Source organism: Dasypus novemcinctus, chromosome 18 (genome assembly GCF_030445035.2).
Source record: "Dasypus novemcinctus isolate mDasNov1 chromosome 18, mDasNov1.1.hap2, whole genome shotgun sequence".
Taxonomy (NCBI): domain Eukaryota; kingdom Metazoa; phylum Chordata; class Mammalia; order Cingulata; family Dasypodidae; genus Dasypus; species Dasypus novemcinctus.
Genome location: NC_080690.1, coordinates 82,676,174 through 82,686,163, shown reverse-complemented (window position 1 = coordinate 82,686,163; position 9,990 = coordinate 82,676,174). Strand labels below are relative to the sequence as shown.

Sequence of the window (9,990 nt, the reverse complement as noted above, 5' to 3'; positions counted from 1 at the left end):
ATATCTGGACAAGGCACCACCAAAGTATCTACTACAGAAATACACATATTGAATTCAGAGTAATTGTTAATAGTGAGGAACAGACAAAAAGAAATGGGATGGTGATGGTTACAGAAAACATAGTACTGGTGTACACAAGGTTTGTTTACTTACTTTAATACACAAGTAACAAATACTGGAAAGTATTTCCTTTTATTTGTTAACCTGGGTAAAATGTATGCATGTTTAAAATATTATTTTCTTTATTTTTCTCTATGTCTGAATTATTACATAAGTTTCTGAAGTGTGTATGCCACACAATTAGCGAGGCACTTGGTTTTTTCAAGTGCATAATTGCATTAAATGATGACAGCATCCTGAATGCACTGATTGAGGTTGTGCTTCAGCTGACCTGCCTGTGCACAGGACAGGAAGAAGGTCAGTAGTCAAGTCAGATTCAGAAGCATGAGCTCATCATTCCCATGGGAAAGCCTCTCGTGGAAGCCCTGCCACCTTCTCTTCATATACTTTATCAAAAGTTTCACTCTGTGCCACTGTGAAGTGATTTCTCCAATCTCCAGCAATTCCTATTAAATATAAAAAATGAGTCTATATCACATTTAAAAATAGGATCTCAAGACCGCATTTCACCACCTGTATCTGTCCCTGCTTGCCTTCTGTCCTGAACACTGACCTGGAATTGCAGGCAGTACAACAGAGTGGCTAAGAAATTCCTGTCTGGAGTCAGCCAGCCATCGTTTCTAGCCCCAGATGTCTGGCTGTATAATCTATTTGGGCCACAAGTTTGCCAAATGTTAAGTAGGATTTTCCCTATGCTTGCCTCATAGTAATATTGTGAGGATTTAAAAATGATAAGGCAATAACAACAAAAACAAGACCTGACTTACATTAAGTAATTCTTATATGCCAGGCACTGTTTTAGGATTTTACATGTACACCTCATTAATATTCACACCTCTGTAAGACAACACCTGTTTTTCCTCCCAAACCACACTCAGGCCTGACCATCTAGGTAGAAAGTGTGTTCTTGCTACTCACATGATTCCAGGCCATTGTTTTTCACTCTCACTTTTTTTTATGATTTATGTATTTCTGTTTCTCAACCTCCTGCCCTGTTCCCCCCATTGTCTGCTCTTCATGTCCATTCACTGTGTGTTCTTCTGTGTCTGTTTGCATTCTCATTAGGTGGCTCTGGGTACTGATCCTGGGATCTTCAAGAGTGGGAGAGAGTTGATTACTCTCTTGTGCCACCTCAGCCCTGTTCTTTTGCTATGTTTTCTTGTTTACTCTCCTCTGTGTCTCTCCTTGTGTCATCTTGCTGAGCCACCTCTCCTTGTCAACTGGCACTCCTGCAGGGTGGCTTTGCCTGTGTACGGTGGCATTCCCAGGCAGCACAGTTCTGCATGGGACCCAATTCCTGCATGGGACTGCTGGATGTGTGGGACAGTGTGCCCTCACCAGGAGGCCCTGGGCATCAAACCCTGGACCTCGCATATGGTAGACGGGAGCCAATTTGGTTGAGCAACATCCATTTCCCTCACTCTCAATTTTAAATCTCACAGCAACCAACTACACCACCAAGACAATCTCTTTAATCTAGCTTTCAACCATCATCAGGTCAATCCCTTATTCCATGAAGTTTCTAACTCAAGCACACTGAAATTCTGTAACAATTATCAGAGAAAGCGTATTGATTTCAATTTCCATATAATGAGTCTGGTTTGCTGCTCTTTGAACTTATATCTTTGAATGATGTCATCCTTCTCCTGGTAAGCCACTCAGCTAAAGATGACTTTATTCCTAACTCTGTTGCTCTTCAATCATCTCAGTGCCTCATAGCACACTCTCAGATCAATGTTCTTATTACACATCATTCATGTTAGCATTCAATTTCCCTCACACCTTTCCACACAACTAAACATTCCTTAAATTTTTAGATTTCAGGTGGCTCATGCTGATTTCAGTATTCAAATACTACCCTTTTTCTATGTTCTAATGCTTCAATAAAAGAAGATTAGTAAGGGTTAAGGTTGTTTTCTTTTTGGAGTGATGAAAATGTCCTAAAATGTACTGTGATAATGAATGCACAATTTTGTGATTATACCAAGAACCCTTGATTATACAGTTTGAAGGAATTGTATGGAGTACGAATATAGCTCACTAAAGCCTCTTTTAAAAAGCAGGGGAATTCATTGCAAATTCATTTCCTGTTCTAAATTCAAGAAAAATTTCTCACATTTTCATATCAATTGTGCTTTTCTGTGATCCGTTATGGTATCTGGTAATTGAGAGTAATTGCTCATTTTGTTATCCTTCATGACTTGGAAGGATATGTTCTTTAGGACTGAGTTCAGTTCTTCTGGGGTTAGCTTGCAGCCCAAGAACTGGCTGATCAGCTCTACAGTGCCTCTTCTGTCCTAGATTAGGAAACACAAGAATCAGAACTTGGAAGTAAAATTCAAGAGAATAAGAACTGAAAAATAAGCAGAGGCACAGGGGAAGTAGTACCAGAAAGAGAAAAAAATGACAAGTGGGAAGAGTATGACTAGGTTGTGCACAGCTGAAAACTGATCAAAATGGGATAAGGCTAAGTTGGAGTAAAAGGAACACCGAAGACATTTGAGGGTGATGGGGAGGTGAAAAGGAGATAACCAATGTTAAAAGACATCCAAATCAATATTTATAATCTGCACCAAGCCTCAAGTGTGTGTACTCTTCTCATCCTGTCACTCCATAAAACTCCAATTTTTCTTATTCTTGGGTAGTGTCTGGTTTTCAGAGGTCTCCTAAAGTGTACCAGCTCAAAAGAGTTGTTAAGCACCACTTGAGTCACCCTTTTTGATAAAAGCCACCTCTTCATATGAATATACTTGAATATTTACATAGTCATGCATGCTAGAATCACGCTTACATCCTCTTAATCTGGGATTATCTAAATATTTCTTGTACCAATCTTGACCTTGCCAAGTCCCATCTTTCCATCCTGACATTGTACCTTGTTTCAAGATTGCATCAGATCTTTGGTCACAGAAATGTTGATGACATTTTCAGCATGTGTATATGCCATCAAGTAATTCCTCAGTGCATGTCTTAGATGTTTTAAGAAGAAATGAATAAGACATTTAAAGAAAGAACATATGTACTGCATATGTAGGACAATGAAAAAAAGGTGGACAGTAACTCAACTTGATCTCACTGGGATAATATCTAACTGAAAGGATAAAATAGAAACATTAAAAATGGAGGTAAGTAAGACACTATGAAATGGGAAAGGGAATGAAATTTTTCAAAGAATGGTCACCTGATGCAAGTCCTCTTAAGTCACTATCAGAAAATTATCTTTTCCCCTCATTGTCAGCCAGTCATGAATATGGTCAAACCATGATCCATATGTCACTGCAAGAGAAGTAGGAAGAAAAGGTGGCATTTGTGTCACACTTGTTTGCTGATTGCCATTAATAATCTGGCCAATTGTACAAATGCCATATTTGAGGATTAAATGAGTGAAGTAGTGGACGTTCTTTTCCATGTCCCAATTTTCATGAGAAACACTACTCTGCATTTACCCGATTGATGGCAAAACACTAGTTGCTGTATATGACAAAATATTTTAAGACCAATTTCACATACGAGAGAAATGAAATTTGGAATTTAAAAGAAATTGAGATGGCAAATTAAAGGGTTAGTGTGTTATGGACTCAGTATATTATGGAATGAAAATTTTTGTTCTTTCCATTATGAATATCATTTATTTCCCCCAAAACCAAAAGAAAATGTGATTAAGCATAGCAGACACAGATCTTCCTGTTCTTCACCCACCTTATACCTTTGAAACAGCACATTTTATGAACTTTTTCCTTACACATTTACTTTATTTAAAGGACTGTAATATAAGAAGTCACATCCTAAGTTATCCCTTTACCGGAATAATGTTGATGTGTTCAGACTGGGGCTTGTGACCCATGCTGACCAGTGCCTCTTCCCTTGACACCAGGAGAAAAATTTCTTCTGCTTTCTGTCTCAACAATAACATATAGGTCCCCAAATTCAGGAATGGCGAGCTCTTTTTCAGGTCATATTGACACAAATAATAGAACCCTGTGCTGAGAAGAAAAACAAACAAAATTCTCAAACAGAATTGCAGGATGCTCTGGTTGTCTCCAGGGTTCCATCTGTTCCTTAGTGTGGTCTAGGTGAATTCCTCTATTGGATTCACTGATAAAGCATGGAATTTTCATAATTCTCTTTTGCTTGAGTAATTTTTGCTGTTTAGTGTTGTTTGCAAGTATCAGGTTGGTCTTATTAAGTAGGACCTCTAGTTGCTGAGATGATGGCATTAGGGCTCACATAATGAAATGACTTTCTGGACATACTGTAGATCATAAACTCCAAGCAAGACCTTGGAATCAGCATTCCAAAATTCACAATGAAAGCTATTTCTTACCTTGCAATAAATACACCAAAAGTTTTGAGTACTGACAAGTTCTAGGCACTCTCTCAATTAATACACTTGCAAGTCCTCTTTAACCAAGAAGCAAATTGGGGCTTAAAGAATTTATGGCATTTCTCCTCTGAGAAACACCTAGTAATAGGTTGAATAATCAAAATTTGAACACAATGAGTAGAAACCATTAGAAAAGAACATGGTATGTAGAAACATGCAAGATCATGGCCAATTGGGGCATATCGTGCTGCTAAAGGAAAAATGCTTGTAGTGGTGAATATGGTTACTCCATGGTTCTGCAAGGGAGTCTCCTAAAATGTGAGCCAACTGAGTAATCTGACAATTATTTTGGGCATTACAACCCTTTAAAAGTATCTTTTATAGAAATCCATGTGCATAAACCCAGGGTATCCTTCAGAAACAATTATTTTTAATAGAAATACAGGTTGAAGTCCATGCTCTTTAATACAATCTCTATGGCAGTCCATGATCTTGATCAGGAAGATACTATTTGCATCATTTCTTGCCAAATATCCACTCCCTTTCCAATTCTCCCAGCTCCAGGTGTGTGAAACCTCTCCTTGTGTGTTTTCAGGTACTTGTCCGCCAATCTTAGGAAAGTGCTATCATATTTTATACACTTTTCCCCAAATCTTAATTGTTCTAACCTAATAATGGATTGTAGAGCCCACTCTATGAAAGGATAGCAGGAGTCCTGTTATACATTAATTAGGATTCTGTTATATTGTTGGTGGGTATTTTTGCTCTAGTTTTTTTTTTTTTTCTTTCTCTCTCTCTCTCTCTTATAAATAAGGCTGATTTGAACAGCCTGGTACATCCCTCCTTTTTGCACTTTTGCTAATGTATTCTTTCACGTAAAGAAGTAAAAATCCTGCATCAAAAGGAAAACGCACATATAATTTTGTTAGATTTTGCAAAGTAAGCCTTTCTAAGCTTGGACCAGTTTCCATTCCCACCAGGAACAAATGGCCATGCCTGTCTACCAACAGTCGTATGACCAAGGCATTTCAAAAGTTCTGAATATTCGCTGACATAGACAGAAGAAGACCCCATCAAAATCCCTGGAAATATGACTATGTTATCTTGTGATTAACTTAAGGATCTTGAGAAGATCTTGATTATACTTGGGTCAAGTGTGATCAAAAGGGTCCTTGTAATAGGGAGACAGGTGTCAGAGCCAGAGAAGACGATGTGATGGTGAAAGTAGTTTGGAATGATGACACCATGGGCCAAGAAACACTGGTTGCCTCTTAAAACTCAAAAAGCCAAGTAACAGATTGCCCCCTAGAGCCTCCAGAGATGAACGCAGCTCTGCTATAGACACCTTGATTTTTGTCCAAAAGATTCATTTCATACTTCTGATCTCTAAATGTACAAGATAAAAAAATTTGTTTTGTTGTAAACCACTAAGTCTGTGGTCACTTTTTTCTTTTTTTTTTTTTCCCTCTTCTTTTTTTTTTTTAATTATTTTTTTTTTAATTACATTATGAAAAATATGAGGTCCCATTCAACCCCACCGTCCCCGCCCCCCACTCCCCCCACAGCAACACTCTCTCCCATCATCATGACACATCCATTGCACCTGGTAAGTTCATCTCTGAGCATCACTGCACCCCATAGTCAATGGTCCACATCATAGCCCAGACTCTCTCATGTTCCATCCAGTGGGCCCTGGGGGGATCTATAATGTCCCGTAATTGTCCCTGAAGCACTATCCAGGACAACTCCACGTCCTGAAAACGCCTCCACATCTCATCTCTTCCTCCCGTTCCCCACACCCAGCAGCCACCATGGCTACCGTTCCCACACCCATTCCACATTTTCTCTGTGGACATTGGATTGGTTGTGTCCATTGCACATCTATGTCAATTGAGGGCTTAGATTCCATATGGGTACTGGATGCACTCCTCCCGCTTCCAGTTGTAGACACTCTAGGCTCCATGTTGTGGTGGTTGACCTTCTTCAACTCCATGTTAGCTGAGTGGAGTAAGTCCAATAAATCAAAGTGTAGGAGCTGAAGTCTGTTGAGGCTCTGGGCCTGGGTGTCATATTATCAGTCCAGAGATTTGAATCCCCTACATATATCTTAAACCCAGCACCGACTACAATTCCAATAAAGTAGCATGCAAGTCTTGTGAAAAGAGATCCCCTCTGAGTCCAATTCCATCACGCAGAAACACCAGCTCAAAAGAAGGGCTATCTGTCATGGCAGTGAACCCCTTCTGCCATGACCATAGAACCCGTGGGTCTCTTTATCCTTCAAAAGAACCAATACCTGGGGTTGTATCTACCTTATCTGTCTCTTAGACTCTGTTCAGTTGTACATAGCGGTATTCCTTCTGACAACCTCCAGACTCTTTTTTAGAGACTCACAGCCTTATAATCTCATTTCTCCTTTCCATTTCCCCCTTACATTAGGTCAAACAGCTTCCTGAAGTCATGTCATTATATATAGACAGGTATATTCTGCTGTTCCGCATTGAATCTTTAATTCAAGGTCATTTTCTAGTTGCTTCTTCAGCTGGTATGTGGTAGTGATCCCTCGGTGCCAGGGAGGCTCATCCCCGGGTGTCATGTCCCATGCTGGGGGGAATGCATCGCATCTACACGCTGAGTTTGGCTGTGAGAGTGGCCACATTTGAGTAACATGCAGGCTGTCAGGAGGAAACCCCCAGGCACAATGCTACTCTAGGCCTTGTTCTTATTGCAGGTGTATAGGCTCAAAAGTGTAACCATTAGTATCACGAGCCCACTGTTGGGCCCTCCTTCCTTCCTGGTTCTTGCCGTTGCACCTGGAGGATTGCCGCTGCTCTCCCAGGGCCCACAACAGTGACCCCCCGGCCAGGAGCCCAGTACCCCCCCAGCTGTTGTTTTTGTTTCCACTATGAGTATATATAGACATTACCATATACCCTGGGCATATGCCCTGTATAACTCCCTGTCAACCATATATATCCTGTCAATAACATCCCATATCAGTATTCCTCCACTGCCATTGTTGAACCACTCTGTGATCCAAAACTTCCCGTAAAGTGAATCCCAACATAATGTCAGCTTCAGAAGAGTCTTAGATCACCGAAATTCATATATACAATATACAGTATTTCCCCAGATCCACCATAAAACCTTTTCCCTTGCACAGCAATAATCTTTTAACTTATTCATATCATATTTCCTGAAACTGATGTACAGATTCCAACACTATAGTTTTCAAACAAGGTGACATTTGTGCTTACTATGTGGTCCATATTTTAGGCTGTACAGTTACTTTTTTCTTTTTCTTTATTTTCTTTTAAATATTACACTTCAAAAATATGAGGTCCTCATATACCCCCCACCCCCCTCATAACACTCTTCCCACATCAACAACCTCTTCCAGCATTGTGGCACATTCACTGCACCTGGTGAATATATTTTGGAGCTCTGCTGCACCACATGGACAGTGATCTACATTGTAGTCTACACTCTCCCCCATTCCACCCATGGGTCATGGCAGGACACACAATGTCCAGCATTCATCCCTGCAGCACCATCCAGGACAACTCCAAATCCTGAAAATGCCCCTACATCATAACTCTTCTTCCCTCTCCCTAACATCAGCAGTGACCGTGGTCACTTTCTCCATATCAATGCGACAATTTCTTCCATTAATAATCACAATAGTTCCACAGCAGAACACCAGTATGTCCACTCTAATCCTTACTCCATTCCTCCATCCTGTGGACCCCTGGAAGGTTATGTCCAGTCTCCCTCTACATGAATAGGAGGCTTAGATTCCACATGGATGATGGATGCAATTCTCTTGCTTGCATTTGTAGGTACTCTTGGCTCTCTGGTGTGGTGGTTGACCTTCTTCACCTCCCTGTTAGCTAGTCAGGGAAGTCTAATAAACCAGAGGGTAGGAGTTGCAAGTCTGCTGAGGTTCAGGGCCAGGTTGTCACATGGACAGTCCAGAGATTCAGGTCTTCTGAGCATACACAAACCCCAGCACAAACCACAGGTCTGGTAAAAGTAACAGAAGAGTCAGGTGTAGAAAGGCCATATCTGAGTCCAACTCCATCACATTCTGGAACACAAACTCCAAAGTAGGGTCAATTGAAATGGCACTGAACTCCAGAGTCATCTGCCATGACCATAGAACCTGTGGGTCTCTGTAGCCCTCAGAAGAACCAGTACCTGGGTTTCTATCTACTTTGACTGCTTCTGGTACACTGCTGAAGCGTGTGTAAACATCACCTCTCTGATGATCTCCTGACTCTCTTTTGGAGGCTCATAGCCATATAAACTCATTTGTCCTTTCCATTTTCCCCTTTTGTCTAAAGTCAAAAAGCAGTTTTTAAAACCTGATATTACATGTAGGCTTAGTTATTCTTCTGGTCTGAGTTGACCCTTTCTTTCAAGGTCTTTTTCTAGTTACATCATCAGCTGGTGCTTGGTAGTAATCACTCAGCAACAGGGAGGCTCATCCCGGGGAGTCATGTCCCACACTGGGCAGAAAGTAATGCATTTACATGCTGAGTTTGGCTTACAGAGTTGTCACATTTGAACAACATGGATGCTCTCAGGAGTTAACTCTTATGCATCCTGCAGCTCTAGGCCTAGTTCATATTTCAGGCACACAGGCTCATAATTGTAGCCATCAGTATCAAGCACTCATTGTTGTACCATCCATCTTTATTGGTCTTAGCCATTGCACTTGGGGGATTGTTGCTCTCCCATTGGGGAATGTGATAGAGCTCCCCTAGTTAGGAACTCAGCACTCCCTCATTTTTAACTGAAATGAGTGTGAAAATATCCAAACATTTTTACATACCCTATATACATGCCCTGGAGAACTCCCTCCCTACCATGTGCCCCCTATCAGTAGCACCCCAAACCTGTGTTCCTCCCCTGCCATTGTTGAACCTCTCTGTAGTTCAGAACTTCTTTAAAAAGGAAGCCTAATACATTATCAAGTTACATTAGTAGTAAAATGGAATATAGTGATAGGTTTAAAGGTTAGATATAGAATATATACTAATTTAGAAAAATTTAATAAAGGAAAAACAAATTGGGGTATCAAAAAATGAAAAAAATGAAAAAGCTTTGTTTTTGACATTTTGCCTTTCATTACTGCTGTAGGTGTTGTCCTATATGTACAGTGGCAAAGCAATTTCTTTCATTTCTTCCTCAGTGTCTACATCCTTTCTTTTTTTTCCTAATTATTAAGTTTGCCTTCACATAAGTTTTAGATCACAGTAATGCACATATACAATATACAGTGCTCTCATGTATCCAACATCAAACCCTTTGTCCCTTCCCCAGCAATGATCTTTTTACATGTTCATATTATATTTCCTGAAGCTGATGTACAGATATTGAAACAATGGCTTTCAATCATGATTCCCTTTGGTTTTACTTTATGGTTTATGTTTTAGACTATACAATTTTCTAAATTTTTAGTTATCTTATGTTTTACATTATGGCTTACATTTTATCCCATAGTCTTTTATACATTTTTGTTGTAATTTAACATGTCCTGTATC

The 9,990-nt window shown here is 40.1% G+C and overlaps 1 long non-coding RNA gene across 1 annotated transcript; it reads right to left on the bottom strand.

The window, feature by feature from the left end:
• Positions 1-224: 224 nt before the first annotated feature.
• LOC131273034 (uncharacterized) lies at positions 225-3,394 on the bottom strand. Its single transcript, XR_009181688.1, has 3 exons — positions 3,302-3,394; positions 2,237-2,417; positions 225-566 (listed from the first exon to the last, which is right to left on the bottom strand). It is a non-coding gene; the product is annotated as an uncharacterized lncRNA (long non-coding RNA).
• Between the last annotated feature and the right edge of the window lie 6,596 nt (positions 3,395-9,990).